Source organism: Rhinatrema bivittatum, chromosome 1 (assembly GCF_901001135.1).
Source record: "Rhinatrema bivittatum chromosome 1, aRhiBiv1.1, whole genome shotgun sequence".
Lineage (NCBI taxonomy): Eukaryota > Metazoa > Chordata > Amphibia > Gymnophiona > Rhinatrematidae > Rhinatrema > Rhinatrema bivittatum.
This window is the reverse complement of record NC_042615.1, coordinates 216634417-216651066: the sequence shown is the minus strand read 5'-3', so window position 1 is coordinate 216651066 and position 16650 is coordinate 216634417. Positions and strand designations below refer to the sequence as shown.

The 16650-nt window shown below is 43.8% G+C and overlaps 1 long non-coding RNA gene across 1 annotated transcript; it reads right to left on the bottom strand.

Moving 5' to 3' along the window:
* Nucleotides 1-6444: 6444 nt before the first annotated feature.
* LOC115085604 lies at nt 6445-13299 on the bottom strand. Its single transcript, XR_003854906.1, has 2 exons — nt 11450-13299; nt 6445-11397 (listed from the first exon to the last, which is right to left on the bottom strand). It is a non-coding gene; the product is annotated as an uncharacterized LOC115085604 (long non-coding RNA).
* Nucleotides 13300-16650: the final 3351 nt, after the last annotated feature.

The window sequence follows — 16650 nt, the reverse complement described above, 5'->3', positions numbered from 1 at the left end:
TAAGAGTATTAATTGATGTTCAATATAGATTACCCAAACAATATTCAATTGGTTGCACTGGTATATTTTTTATATCATTTTAAATAGCCATATTAAACATCGAAGAGCTAAGAATGTATCTTTAAATGTGGGACCCACACTCACAGAGTTTGTATATCAATCAAACTCAGACAGTTTTGGTGAAAGGTCACTTTATTTTAAATACCACTTTTTGTTGATTATTTTTTGTTATTTTGAATTTTCATTAAAATGCTGACGAACTGCAAAATGTAACTTCAATTTCCTGTGTCAAAAAACCTGAGAGCACTTCTTTCATTTTTCATTAACTAACATATTTGAATATATTTTGTTCGGGACTTTCACCATAATACTCATCTCCAAATGTCCCGAATTGAATATGACACAAGTCCCAACACGATCGTGTTTCGAACCAACAGGTCCTGCTTCAGGGGAAATGCAGTCTTGACTCCTCACTTCGTGTCATCAGCAATAAGCCTTCAATCTTCAAATGGCTAATTATCCTGTGTTTTAAATTAGCCATTTGAAGGTTTATTACTGATGAGACAGAGTGAGGAGTCAAGACTGCATTTCCCCTGAAGCAGGACCTGTTGGTTCGAGACACGATCGTGTCGGGACTTGTGTCATATTCAATTCGGGACATTTGGAGATGAGTATTATTTGAATATATTTTGTTCGGGACTTTCACCATATGTTAGTTAATGAAAAATGAAAGAAGTGCTCTCAGGTGTTTTGACACAGGAAGTTGAAGTTACATTTTGCAGTTCGTCAGCATTTTAATGAAAATTCAAAATAACAAAAAATAATCAACAAAAAGTGGTGTGACCCTTCACCAAAACTGTCTGAGCTTGATTGATATACAAACTCTGTGAGTGTGGATCTTACATTTAAAGATACATTCATAGCTCTTTGATGTTGAATATGGCTATTTAAAATGATATAAAAAATACACCAGTGAAACCAATTGAATATTGTTTGTGTTACCACTTAAAGGTTTTTTTTGGAATACATATAGTAGGTTTTGGGCGGTGTTTGTGATCAATATAGATTACCCCATGCTTATCAGTACCCCAGACCATAAAAGTTGGGGCCTTCATTGGTTGTTTCTGAATCTAATTCCCTTTTTCCCACCTTCCTTCGAAGCAGAGAGAAATGTTGCAGTTGTATTAAAAGCAAAACGGCTTATTGGTTAAGAGTGGCAAACTCCATGCCTTCTCTTATAGGTAGTAACTGCCACACCACCAAGTTATCTCCATGCATGCTTTTCTTCATTTCCATCCTCTAGACTTTAGTGATCCACAGTGTTTATCCCATGTCCCTTTGAATTCTTTGACTGTTTTTATATTCACCATCTCCTCCGGAAAAGCATTCCAGGCATCTACCACCCTCTCTGTGAAGAAATATTACCTGTCATTGGTTCTAAGTCATCTTCCCTAGAGTTTCATTTCATGACCTCTAGTTCTACTGATTCTTTTCCAATGGAAAAGTTTTGAAGTTCATTCATCATTAAAATCTTTTAAGTATCTGAAGGTCTGCATCATATCTCCTTTGCACTTCCTCTTTCAGGGTATACATATTTAGATCCTTCAACCTCTTCTCATAAGTCTTCCAAAACGGACCCCACACAATTTTGGTCATCCTTCTCTAGACTGACTCCATCCTGTCTCTATATTTTTTGAGATTCAGGGTCAAGAACTGAACACAGTACTCCAGGTGAGACCTCACTAAGGACCTGTACAAGGACATTATCACCTCCTTTTTCTTACTTATAATTCCTCTTTCTATGCAGCCCAGCATCCTTCTGTCTTTAACTATCAGCTTGTCCCATTGCTTTGCCATCTTCAGATCGCCAGATGCTATTACTCCAAGATCCCTCTCTTGGTCTGTGTACATCAATCTTTCACCCCCTATGACAAAGCTTCCCAAACTGTGGGTTGGGACCCTAAATGGGGTCACAAAACCTTCAGCTGGGGCACACGTTCCTCAAATAGCAGTACTCTACAGGCAGCAGCTGCATTTTTAATAATGGAGGTCAGCATGGGGCCTGTAAGCCAGCACACTCACAGGCCCTGTGGTGTCATTGCCCTTATGTTTTAAAATCCAGCCCAGTAAGAGAACATTTTGTTTTTACTCAATGTATAATTAAGCTCTGGAATTCATTTCCAGAGGATGTGGTGAAAGCTATTAGTGTAGCTGCGTTTAAAAAAGGTTTGGACAAGTTCCTGGAGGAAAAGTCCATTAACCACTCAAGGTAGATTTGCAGAAATCCACTACTTATTCTTAGGATAAGCAGCTTGGAATCTATCTACATCTTGGGATCCTGCCACATACATGTGAATTGGCTTGGCCACTGTTGGAAACAGGATACTGGGCTTGATGGACCTTTGGTCTGATCCAGTATGCAAGTCTTATGTTCTTACATGAGTTTCTGTGGTAAAAGGAAGCCTTCCATGAGAAGGGATCAGGGCTGTTTGCAATAACCCACAGGCCCTGTGCTGATTTTCATTAGTAATGCTGCTGCTGCTTGTAGATGAGTCAGACTTGGGACCAGCCATGAGGGGAGAGGAGGGCTGAGTGTGAATGGATTAGTGAAGATTGCCACTTTCTTGTTTTCTCAACCACCATTCAACATACCCAAGAACAAAATGTTGCCCTTCATCAGCCTGCCTTCTCTTCCCACCATTTGTCATCCACTTTTAGGCCTGAAAATGTTGCTGCTGACCCTTGCCAAGGGGAGGTTTGGAGGCGGGTCTATTTGAAGGGCGGGAAGAGATGCAGGAGAGGTTTGAAGGTTGATTAAGTTAGAGAGGTGTTTGCAGTGGAGGGTGAGAGGGGAGGATGATAGAAGATCATGTGGAAGATATAAGAGGAGTTGGGGAGGGTGAGAGGGGAAAAGCTGAGGGGAACATAAGTGAAGGGCTGGAGGAGAGGAGAGGAGATGAGATGAGGCTGGGAGGTGAGAGGGGATGACAAGAGGATTAGCTGAGGGTTATAAGAACATCTTGGCGGTAAGAGAGAATCAGCTGGGAAGATGCGAATATGGCTGGAGGGGGTAAGAGAGAGGGGGATAGGCTAGGGAAGCAAGAAGAGTGGAGGTTGAAAGAAGGGGTCTGTTGGAGGGGAGGAGGTTAAAAGAGGAGTTCTTCTGGAGAGAGTGGATGTTGAAAGAGGGGCTATCAGCTGGAGTATGAGAAAGAACGATTGTTGGAGGGGGAGGGACTGTACCCCAGTAATTTGTTTTGGTTGTCCTTTGGGTTCATGTGAATTTTCAGGTGCTAAAATGGAATCACATTGGGGAAAAGTTTGGGGAGCCCTGTCCTATGATAATTAGTTTCTTTTTATGCTTCTAACATTGCGTAATATTTCCTTTTTGAATTTGTTTCAATTTGTGTATCTATTTGACTGTTTGAATACATACTAGAAAATTTAAATAGAGCCACTTCCTTGTAAACTTCACCCATAAAATTTGTTGGCAGCACCTGGCTTGCCACCCCCTAAGCCCACCATCAATGTTTGTGCTTGTATCTTCAGAGAATCCAAACTGTATTGAGGCTATGACTGTTGCCCAATACTGTAGGAAAGAAGCAATTCCAGAGTTTGGTTGCCTGCCATGTGTATAACTTTATAGGAAACCTAACCTCTCTTCACCACTGCCATGCTGGAAAGGAGTACAAGGAATTCTTTTTTATACTTTTCTGTCAAGGGGTTACCAGGTGTTGATGAAAGGGGTTGCAAGATGAGTTTCATTACATTGTTTCTTGTGATTGGGAGTGAGGGTAAGATCGTTATCTTGAATGGATATTGATAACAGTATTAACCAGTTTGAGCAGGGAACTAGCAATAACAGTGGTAACAATGCCAAAATAAACAATAAGACTTAAAAATAAAACCAAATAATTATGAGACCAGAAATTCATCCAAATACATTAATATTTTTATAATTACTACAATTACAGTACCAGCTTATAGCATCTATGAATACAGAAATTTAGGTATTTGTGTGTACTTGAAATGTCAGAAAGAAACAAAGGATGATGACCAAAATGATAAAAGGGATGGAATATCTCCTGTATGAGGTGCGTCTAAACCGGTTAGGGCTCTTCAGCCTGAAGCAGACACAGCTGAAAGGAAATATGATGGAGGTCTATAAAATATTGGGTGGGGTAGAATAGGTAAATAGAAAATGGTTATTTGCCCTCTCAAATATTACTAGAACCAGTGATTACTCCAGGAAGCTAATAAGTAGCACATTTAAAAGAAATGGACGAAAGTATTTTTGCTCTCAGAGCATAATTAAACTATGGATTTGATGGCAGAGGATGTGGTGAAAGTAGCTAATATAGCTGGGGGCAGAAAGGGTTTGGACAAGTCCTGGAGAACTTTTATTTATTTTAATTTTTGATATGTTATTATGTTTACAGTTTTGTAAACTGCTTTGAACTGATTCTATGCAGTCCATACATTTTGTAAATAAAATAAAGAATTAGCCATGGAGACATGGGAAAGCCACTGCTGCTCCCTGGTTATGTGCAAAATAAATTAGATCTATTCTTTTGGACCCTGGCGGCTACTTGTGATTAGGGATGTGAATTTGTTTGAAATGACATTGTCTTTAAAAATGAAACAATGGACCCCCCCCCCCCCAACACACACACAAAATGTCATGGTTTTTCATCTATCATTTTTAGCACACACTACTGCTGACTAGTGCACACTATTCAGAAATAGTGTGTACACTTTGCAAAAATAAAAAAAAAAGAAAAACAAAAGGGGTGGGGGAACTAACAATAATGAAAATTGACCCCTAAATGATATTTTTTGGCCTGCTCACTCTTACATGTAACCTGAAATGGCTACTAACTGAGAAGGGATGTTAGGCTTGATGGATCTTTGGTCTGACCCAATATGACATTTCTTCTGTTTGTAAATGGAGAGCAATGATTTGCTAATTTATTCTCACAAACATAATATAATAGGATGCACTGGGAGTTTGGACAAAATTGGGGTTTTTTTTTGACGATCAGATGGGGAGGGAGAAAAGATAAGTATGAGCGCTCATGCTTGCTTTTTGTATGACAATGATGATGAAGACTGTTCTGAAGTTCCTTTGTCTTGTTTCATTTCGTACACCTTTCCAATAGTTGCGAGCAATGCCCTCCCCATCATTCATGGGTCCCATTGCATGAACTCTAAACATAATGGGGCGGATTTTCAGAGCCCTGCTCGCGTAAATCCGCCCAAAACCGGGCGGATTTACGCGAGCAGGGCCCTGCGCGCCGGGAAGCCTATTTTACATAGGCCTCCCGGCGCGCGCAGAGCCCCGGGACTCGCGTAAGTCCCGGGGTTCTCGGAGGGGGGCGTGTCGGGGGGCGGGCCCGGTCGTCGCGCCGTTCCGGGGGCGTGTCGGCAGCGTTTTGGGGGCGGGTACGGGGCGTGGCTACGGCCCGGGGGCGTGGCCGCGCCCTCCGTACCCGCCCCCAGGTCGCGGCCCGGCGCGCAGCAGGCCCGCTGGCGCGCGGGGATTTACGTCTCCCTCCGGGAGGCGTAAATCCCCCGACAAAGGTAAGGGGGGGGTGTAGACAGGGCCGGGCGGGTGGGTTAGGTAGGGGAAGGGAGGGGAAGGTGAGGGGAGGGCAAAGGAAAGTTCCCTCCAAGGCCGCTCCGATTTCGGAGCGGCCTTGGAGGGAACGGGGGGAGGCAGCGCGGCTCGGCGCGCGCAGGCTATTCAAAATCGATAGCCTTGCGCGCGCCGATCCAGGATTTTAGTGGATACGCGCGGCTCCGCGCGTATCTACTAAAATCCAGCGTACTTTTGCTTGAGTCTGATGCGCAAGCAAAAGTAGGCTGATCGCGCTTCTTTTAAAATCTACCCCAATACTACTGCCTTTCCACTTAGAAGTTATGGCTTCAGCAGTAGCATCTATCCCCATTTGTTTGGGAGACCAAAAGAAAAACAGGAGTAGCCTTGTAAGCCCTACATGTACTTGCAGAGGTTGCAGTTTCACACAGACATTGATGAAAATTGCTCTTGCTCTAGATTCAGCATTTTTCTGCAGCATAAAGTCACTTCTATTTCCATCTTTGTTCAGTTCAGCAGTTAGCATGAGCGGCTGAGTTCTTGGCCTATATACACTTGGAACCTTGGCTCATGTACTCAATAACACAACACACAATTTAGCAGAAGCAAAACTGACCCCCAGAACAGGTTGCATAAGAGAGACTAGGGTGACTCAAGGATATTTTTATTGCACAAGCTGATGACTATTTTATTTTATTTATTTACATGCTTTTAATATACCGACGTTCAGGACAACAGTCTTATCACACCGGTTGTTGCTATTTTATATTTTCTCTAACAAAGCTCTGAATGCAGATGTTTTGAATAATTGTGGAACATGTAGAGAATGGAAGGCTGCTACTTTAAAAAAAACAGCTAGTATTGTACAAGAGAAAGTAAAGTGCCCTCTGTTTTTTATATGCTGCAGCTAGACAATTACAAAACGCATCCTGATAGGCAACCAATTTTGATTGCATTTTTTTATGCTGTTGCGATCAGCATTTAGAACATGACATACTTACACCATTGTACAAAAATAACTAACTACACTTACTTCTTGCCATTAGATTTGAGTATATGTTCTTTCCATCTTGTACTTTTCTACATGGACGATCAAGCTGCTCAGAATAAAATCATCCTAAACGCACAGAATTGTCAACAGAATATATTTCTGCTACACTATCACAGTACCTAGGATCTACCTTTTTGGGATGGTAATTCAGTTATCCTTACCTTTTAAATAAGTTCATGTTGTAAGAGAAAATGGATAGATGCACACCAGTTGAATAACTATTTATAGTGCAGCATTTTCTGTTTTTTTAAATCTTTGCATGCCACTGTAACTTAAACTGTTCCTCATTCAATGGCCTGAAAGAGCAGAAATTTTGTCATGAATCATTTCTATATATGACATTCTGAACTATTAGAAGGGTGACAAAAGAATAAAATAACCTTCCTACAGAACACCTCTAGGTCTACCTCTAGAAATTATTTATGATGTTAACATTTGGATGAAAGAGAATGGGAAGAAGAGATATTTCCCATAACCCTTTTCAAATCAACAGGGATGTTTCTCTAATTGGAAGAAATTTGTTGGCTGGTTTGTCACCTACTGCGAAGCAAGGTGGTGGTAGAGGTGGTGTGTGTGTGGGGGGGGGGGGGGGGGAGGGTTAGCCATCATGCATTCTTGATTGCATTGATTTATAGATTTGTGTGTGTGTATGTAGGGAGTGCACAAAACAAAGACACTTAAAGAAAGAAAGTGTAACCGCTTAGGAGAAAACTCATACAATGAAAGTCACAAAATCCCTCACAACCTGGTTGCCTGAAAATTTAAGTAAGCATTTCAATTACGGAGGTGATTTTACTAGTTGAAAATGCTCTGTGTTTCTGCAGATGCTTGTGATTTCATAAAAAGCAGAGAAGAGCAAACAAAGTGTATTCACACAGAAAACAGCCATCTAAAAATCGATTTTGGTACAAATGGTTTGTCACATTTTACAAAGTTGAATGTTGTAGATTATGTACCATGCCTTCCACATTGCCGTTTGCAACAATCAACTAAAATATGTCATTAAGCTTTCTAGTATAGACACTTCATCTACTTTCTTGGGGAGAAAGGGAATATACTGATTGGTAAGAATTGAATGCTCAGTCATTCTCAGACAGTCATTACCCATCAAATTCAGGGTGAACACTTATGAGAGTCATTGGCATCACTGACACAGCCAGCTGCTATACAGAAGACCACCAAAGGAATATAAGATATAAAAAACCAAGAGAGGCATTTAAAGGGAGGACATCTAAGACAGTAATTTTAGAAACAATATCTTGTGCACTAACATAGTAGACTATAGCAGAAAAAAACCCCCAATTAGCCCATCCAGTGTGCCCATTTATTCCTGTCCATACTAAAAGACTATATCCCAACTGCCAGCCATTAAATTTTAAGGATGAATGAGACCATTCTTTATTTGTTCCAAATGAAACAAGTCTTGGGGCTCAGGTCAAGCCCCTGCAACTCTCTTCATGCCAGCCAAAATCCCCTTGGGGCTTGGGCCTCACTAGGCCCCTTTGAATCCCCATTCTGCCTCCTAAAAAAATCACCAGGGCCAAGAACTTTCCCAGCCTTCACTTACCCCTTTCATAGAGATCCATGTCTATGCATTTAGAAAGTATGACAATGTTGTCACTTTGGCACTTGACTGCAACTGAGACAGGCACCAAAGTGACATCACTTCAATGTCACCATTTTAAATACATGGACCTAGGGCAGGAGTGCTTGGGCATTGCTCCTGCCCTTTACAAAATGCCAGAACTCCATGGAAGGAGTTAGAAGGGGCTGGCGAGATCCTTGGCCCTAATGATGTTTTTAAGAGTTGGGAAGAGGGGGCCTGGGAGGCTCCAGCTGGGCCTTGCAAGTTCAACTGGGTAGATCCAAGCCCCATGGGGATTTTGGCTGGTGTGAGGAGGGTTGAAAGAGCAGTGCAATACCACAGATCATAGCAGATTTCCATCCTGTACCTTCTTTTTCCCTAGGGAACCTTTGTACATTTCCCTTACTCTCTGTTACTTTGTTTTTGTTTCCATTATCTTCATTGGAAATCCTTTACTTGCATTCACCACCCTGATAGTGAAGAATCAAAGATGATGATCCAACATGGTCTTTACTTCCACTTCCTTTGCTGGTGGAAACAGGGAGACACCAGGAACATGTCTATAATGGGACAAAAAAAATTCTAAAGCATAACTGTCCTTTATAACCACTGAGACTCAATGGTTCAAGGTGATATGGCTCCACTCACTGAGAAAATTGGACAGCCATCCAGCTATCCTCATTAAGGGAGGGTAGACCCCTGCACTTCATTGGAACTTCTGATTGCTCCAGCACCTCCACCGCTGGATCCCTTTATGCTCCAACAAAAGAAGTGGTACTTGTTGTAGAAAGAAACATCTACACTGAGATCATCTTTTTCCTAGATGACGACACCTGCTCTCCTTAAACCTAGGCTTATTTATCTCAGCTCACACCAATCCCTTGGGTCTATCTTCTGCTAATCTCTGGGGCTTGACTCTCCCAGATTCTTTACTAGATCTTCCCCGAACAAGTGTTTCCTTCTAAAGGAGAAATTTGTTTTTACCTGATAATTTCCTTTCCTTAAGTCCAGTCACATCAGTCCAGAAAAATGGTTTATGTCCACTGACCAGGAGATGGAGAGAAAAATCAACAGGTTCACTAACACCGCCTCTTATAGGCATCCATGCTGACCTCAGCCTGTCAATATTACCTGTAGCAACCTAACTTCAAAAATTTAAATCACTTACCAACCAGACGGCTTCCCAAAACAAGAAATACCAAGAAAACATAAACAAAACTATGTACAAATTCTAACACTTAACATACCTTTTCACTATGAGTAGTGTACAACCCAGCCTTCTTCCCATTATACAACTGGAATTAAAAGTTTGTTTGGCAAAAGAGGGAGGATTCTGGAGTGGTCTACTGGACTCAAGGAAATGACATTATCAGATATAAACATTTCTCCTTCCTCTTCATCCAGTCAGACCAGTCCAGGCAAAATGGGATATATCCAAGCTACTTTGAATAGGGCAGGATACTGTAATACCCACTCTCAAAACCTCTGCAGCAAAGGCAACCTCTTCTCTAGTTCTCATATCCAAACAATAATGCTTTGGAAACAAATGGAAAGACCAAGTCACTGTTTTACAAATCTCCTATGAAGAAACCAAATGAAATTCTGCCCATGAAGCCACCTGAGCTCTAGTATAAAGTGCCACAATTTGTTTGGATAAGAGCTTACCTCATCAATGTAAGCTACTGCAATGACATCCTTAATCCAATGTGCAACTGAAACCTTGGTCGCTATTTCACTTTTTTTTTTTTTGTAAACGCCACTAAATAAAACAGAATCTGATTTCCTAATTTGTGACTTTCAGATATCTCAAAAGACCTCTCCTCACATCCAAACAATGAAGTACTCTGTAATCCCTCTAATCATACTGCCTACTAAATGAAAGCAAATAAACTATTTGATTCAAATGAAAGTTCAATACTACTTTCAGGAAAAGGGACGACATCATATGAATTTTGACCATATTCTTCATAATTACCAAAAAGCAAGATGCCTGCAGCTCTGGAATTCTTCTGGCTGAACAAATCACTACTAGAAAAACTCAAAGAGGTAAGTAGCTTCAACAAAATTATTCTAATGGGCTCAAACTGCAAACCTGCCAATGACGACGCCACAAAGTTTAGGTCCCAAGATAGAATGGTGTCCCTTACTGAAGGTCTAATGTGTTTGACTTCTTTCAGGAAACATCCAGATGTAATAATATAGGCCTCTCTAATACATGGCTCCTATAGCATGTAAGATCTGCAACCTATACCTTCAAAGAATTAACAGCTAATCCTTTCATCAGACCTTCCTGTAAAACTCTAGAATACAAGGCATTGAGACTCTCCTGGGAACTGTCTGTCTATTGGAGCACCATTGCTCAAAAATCCTTCAAATCCTCACATAAGTTAAGAAAGCAGAGGATTTTCTAGTCTTTAAAAAGTATGTTCACCATCTCCTGAAAATAATTCTTTTTCTTGATTAAATGAGTCCTCTCAAGAGCCAGGCCGTAAGACAAAACAGACCTAGATCTTAATGAAAAGGTCACTGCAAGAGCAGGTCCCTGTGTGCTAAGAAAACGCAACAGATTCCCATTTAACAACCTGATGGGATCTGTATAGCAAGGGCAGCTTGGTCAGTCTGGTGCCATAGTAGCACTAGATCTGGATGACATAAAATATTTTCAATGATTTTGCCTATCAAAAGCAATAAAGGGTACACACATGGCTAATACTAAATCCAGGCAACCAAACTGAATGAACCTTTTACCTTCCTCTGGCTATAAAGCCTTTGCACCTTTGGTAGCCATCAGATCCATCAGTGGGATTCACTACCTGTCTACTCTCTGATTGAATGCTGCCAGTGACCATGACCACTCTCTGGGGTTAACTACATTACAGCAGAGAATCTTCCTAAATATTCTCCACTCCTGTGTGCAAGGCAGATATTTTCAGATTCTTTTCTGCCAACTGAAGCAGCAAATCCATCAATTATGACATCTGAGGATCTTTTGGTGCCCCCTTGATGTTTCATATTCACTATTGCCAGGGCATTATTGGGCATTATTCTGATTGCCTGACCTCTGAGGAGGGATATGAAACTCAGAAGAGCCAACTGAATTGCCCTGGTTTCCAAATGATTGATGGACCACTTAGTTTCGTCCTCTGGCCACACTTCCTAAGCAACCTGACCAAGACAATGAGGGTTGGGGAGCTCATTATCTTGGTCAGGTTGGGACCTGATTGTCCATCCGGATCAGGACTGCTTTGTGTGATAAACTGTCTCAAAACGCCCAAAGGGCGATTTGAATTGCATGAAGCTCCAGGAAGTTGATTTGACAGATTCCTGAGCTGTCCACTGAACTTGCATATGGAGGTCATCCACATGCGCCCTCCCCAATCTAGGGTGGAAGCATCGGTGGTCAGTACTACCTGAGACAGGAAAACTTGAAAAGGACCCCCCTGCTCCAGGTTGGATAGATTCTCCTACCAGGACAGGGAGACGGCATGATGTAGACACTTGCCTCGAGGTCCTGGGAAGCCTGCTGCCACTGTGCCCTGTGCATGCACAGGCAGGCCAAAGGGGTGACATGGACATACGCAGTCATGTGCCCCAAAAGACGAAGCAGAAGACTAGCAGAAACCTGTTGTCGGCTGCGGACCAAGCTTGCCAGCGACAGGGCAAGCACTTGATCGCAGGGCAGAAATGCTTTGTCCTGAACTGTGTCCAGTCTGGTCCCTATGAAGCCCAGGCATGGAGACGGACAGAGGTGGAACTTTGGGAAATTGCTGACAAACCCCAGAGATTGCAGCACCTGGATGATAAGACATAAAGAGCAAAGTGCCCCTTGCTGAGTGACGCTTTTCACCAGCCAGTCGTCCAAGTAGGGGAACACATGTACCCCCTGACGTCGGAGGTGCGCCCCTACCACTGCCAGACACTTGGTGAAGATCCGGGGGGCTAATGCAAGGCAGAATGGTAATACTTGATACTGGAAGTGATCCTTTCCCACCACAAAGTGAAGATACGTCCTATGACACAGGAAGATCACAATGTGGGCTTAGGCATCTTTCAGGCTGAAGGAGCAGAGCCAGTTTCCTCTTCTGATCCTACTCCTCAGAGTTCCGAAAGAGACCATCTTGAACCTTTCTGTTTGAAGGAATTTGTTCAAGGCTCTCAGGTCAAGGATAGGGCATAGGCCCCCAGTTCTCTTTGGTATTAGGAAATACAGAGAGTAGAACCTTCTGCTCCGCTGGCGGAAGGAATGGGTTCTATCACACCTGCCATTAGAAGGGTGAAGAGCTCTGTTAAAAGTATTTCCTAAGGCGCGGACGAAGCCCACGATGGACATGGGGGCAAGTCCGCAAGGATGTCCCTGAAGTTCAGCCGGTGCCCTCGACGAACAATGGTGAGAACCCACCGGTCCGACGTAATGAGGGGCCAGTGGAGCACAAAATGACGCAGCCTACCTCTGACCGGAGGACAGGATGCCAAGGGTATGGCAATCTGACTCGCACTCCCTTGATCCCAGTCAAAACCCCTTTCATGGGGCTTTGCTTGGGGGCTGATTGAAATCTGGGGGTCCGCTGCTGATGGGAACGACCTCAGGAACCAGTGCGGGGTGTGCGGGCCCGCGAGGTTGGAGGATATTTCCTCTGATGATAGGACTTCGAGTCTTGTTGGGAGGATTTTCTGACCGAGGATGGTGGGTTGGAAGCATTAGCTGACAGCTGAAGGGTCTCAAGGTGGTTCTTCAATTGGGCCACTGAGTCCCTGACCTTATCTCTGAAGAGATTTTCACCCATACAGGATAGATCTGGCAGCTTTTTCTGGACTTCCAGCCGGAGGTCCGAGGCACGGAGCCAGGCCGTCCTGCGGGTACCATTGCCTGCTGAAGCCACTCTCGCTGCTGTTTTGAAAACATCACAAGTGGACCTCACCTCGTGTTTTCCTGCCTCCAGAACCTGCTGTACTACTGCTGAGAACACATCCTGCTGCTGTTGTGGCAGGCACTCTGACAGCTCCTGGACCTGCTTCCACAGATTCCGGTTATATTGGGTCATATAAGAACATAAGAACATAAGAAAATGCCATACTGGGTCAGACCAAGGGTCCATCAAGCCCAGCATCCTGTTTCCAACAGTGGCCAATCCAGGCCATAAGAACCTGGCAAGTACCCAAAAACTAAGTCTATTCCATGTAACCATTTCTAATGGCAGTGGCTATTCTCTAAGTGAACTTAATAGCAGGTAATGGTCTTCTCCTCCAAGAACTTATCCAATCCTTTTTTAAACACAGCTATACTAACTGCACGAACCACATTCTCTGGCAACAAATTCCAGAGTTTAATTGTGCGTTGAGTAAAAAAGAACTTTCTCCGATTAGTTTTAAATGTGCCCCATGCTAACTTCATGGAGTGCCCCCTAGTCTTTCTACTATCCGAAAGAGTAAATAACCGATTCACATCTACCCTTTCTAGACCTCTCATGATTTTAAACACCTCTATCATATCCCCCCCTCAGTCGTCTCTTCTCCAAGCTGAAAAGTCCTAACCTCTTTAGTCTTTCCTCATAGGGGAGTTGTTCCATTCCCCTTATCATTTTGGTAGCCCTTCTCTGTACCTTCTCCATCGCAATTATATCTTTTTTGAGATGCGGCGACCAGAATTGTACACAGTATTCAAGGTGCAGTCTCACCATGGAGCGATACAGAGGCATTATGACATTTTCCGTTTTATTCACCATTCCTTTTCTAATAATTCCCAACATTCTGTTTGCTTTTTGACTGCCGCAGCACACTGCACCGACGATTTCAATGTGTTATCCACTATGACACCTAGATCTCTTTCTTGGGTTGTAGCACCTAATATGGAACCCAACATTGTGTAATTATAGCATGGGTTATTTTTCCCTATATGCATCACCTTGCACTTATCCACATTAAATTTCATTTGCCATTTGGATGCCCAATTTTCCAGTCTCACAAGGTCTTCCTGCAATTTATCACAATCTGCTTGTGATTTAACTACTCTGAACAATTTTGTGTCATCTGCAAATTTGATTATCTCACTCGTCGTATTTCTTTCCAGATCATTTATAAATATATTGAACAGTAAGGGTCCCAATACAGATCCCTGAGGCACTCCACTGTCCACTCCCTTCCACTGAGAAAATTGCCCATTTAATCCTACTCTCTATTTCCTGTCTTTTAGCCAGTTTGCAATCCATGAAAGGACATCGCCACCTATCCCATGACTTTTTACTTTTCCTAGAAGCCTCTCATGAGGAACTTTGTCAAACGCCTTCTGAAAATCCAAGTATACTATATCTACCGGTTCACCTTTATCCACATGTTTATTAACTCCTTCAAAAAAGTGAAGCAGATTTGTGAGGCAAGACTTGCCCTGGGTAAAGCCATGCTGACTTTGTTCCATTAAACCATGTCTTTCTATATGTTCTGTGATTTTGATGTTTAGAACACTTTCCACTATTTTTCCTGGCACTGAAGTCAGGCTAACCGGTCTGTAGTTTCCCGGATCTCCCCTGGAGCCCTTTTTAAATATTGGGGTTACATTTGCTATCCTCCAGTCTTCAGGTACAATGGATGATTTTAATGATAAGTTACAAATTTTTACTAATAGGTCTGAAATTTCATTTTTTAGTTCCTTCAGAACTCTGGGGTGTATACCATCCGGTCCAGGTGATTTACTACTCTTCAGTTTGTCAATCAGCCCTACCACATCTTCTAGATTCACCGTGATTTGATTCAGTCCATCTGAATCATTACCCATGATGAGCATAGCGCCCTGATATAATCTTCCTACCCAGGGCTTCCAACGCTCTATGATCCCGGCCTGGAGGGGCAGAGACACGGTTGCGGGAGCACTTGGTTTTTTCTAGGGTGGACTCCACTAAAACCAATTGGTGTGGGAGATGGCACCTTCAAAACCCAATGCCTGTTGGACCAGGTAGATGGCATCCACCTTCCTATTAACTAGAGGAACAGACAAAGGATGTTCCCAGATCCTAAGGAGAAGTTCCTTAAAAATATTGTGGACTGGGACAGCCACTATTTCCTTTGAAGCATCTACGAACTGGAGGCCTTACAGCAGCTTATGCCGGGCATCCTATTCCATGAGGAGCTGAAATGGGATGGCTTCAGCCATGGCCTGGACAAGGTCCACAAAGGAAAGATCCTCCAGGGGAGATCTATGCCTCTCACCTGGAGGAGAAGGCTCCAAAAGAAGATCACCAGAGTCCTCCGAGGCAGACTCTGAGGTATCAAGGGCATCGATGACCCCGAGGGCACCTAAGTCCCCAACAGCCCAGGAACTGGGTTGGGAAACTCCAGGAGTGGGACCAGTGGCCCTGAAGGCGCCAACAGACGCAGCAAATCTTCCTCTGAGGACCCAATGATGGGTATCGCTCCAGAGGAGGGTATCTGAGACTGCTGAGGAATCGATGGTCCTCCAGGCACCGGCTGCATCAGGACGACACCTAAAAGGACGTCTAGACTCTAGCAGGGGCACCAGGAGAGATGGCGCAGGCTCCAGCACCAGCATGGGGACTGGTGCCAGTGGCGGTTCGATACCCCATAGGGCTCGGAGCAACGCCATCTGAACCCTGCGGTCCAACCCCTCCTGAAAGTCTGGTGAAGTTAGGATGGACGGAGAAGGAGGTGGCGTCACCCGAGCCTCGAGGATGCTCGGTGCCCAGCACCGACATCGGCAGGGAATGCCTGGGATTCCCAGGTCTGATAGCGGACGAAGCCTCTTCCCCATAGGGTAACTTCGGTGATGGCATGGCAGCCACCGATGCCGCGTGTCAATGGCGATCAGTGACTGTGTTTGCAGGACTTCTCCCGATGCTCGGCCCGGTCTTTCCCCAGCACTGAGGAGGCTAAAGACCCCGATGTCTTGGTGTGCGTTGACACTGGAGATGGCCTATCAATGGCCCCTCTCTTGAGATGGGCCCACAGGGGGAGTGGAAAGGGAAGGCATATCTAATGGCTCCTCTCAGCCTATAGGTGTCGATGCCTCTGATGCAGGAGTAGATGGATCAGATATTTTGGAACCAAAAAGCTTTTCCATTTTGTCCAGCCGGACACGATGGCCTTTGGGGGTCATCTGATCGCACAGATGGCCCGCAAATGTCATGCGACGCTCCCAGGCAGAGGATTCAGACCTCCTGTGGATCAGTATTAGACATGGTCTAGTGGGCACTGGGGGCACCGTTGAAAACTGGACACCAAAAAAACAGCCGGCAAGAGGTTGATGGCCAGCGGCCATCAAGGAACAACATGCCGGAAATCGACCGCAACGAAGAGTTAAAACAAACACCTACCGCGCTGCTAGACGGGGCACCGATCAGAGAAGAGGGACCTCGTGCAGATAAAGTCGAGAATAACTAGGAAAAAAACTTTGAAAAATTATTATACAGC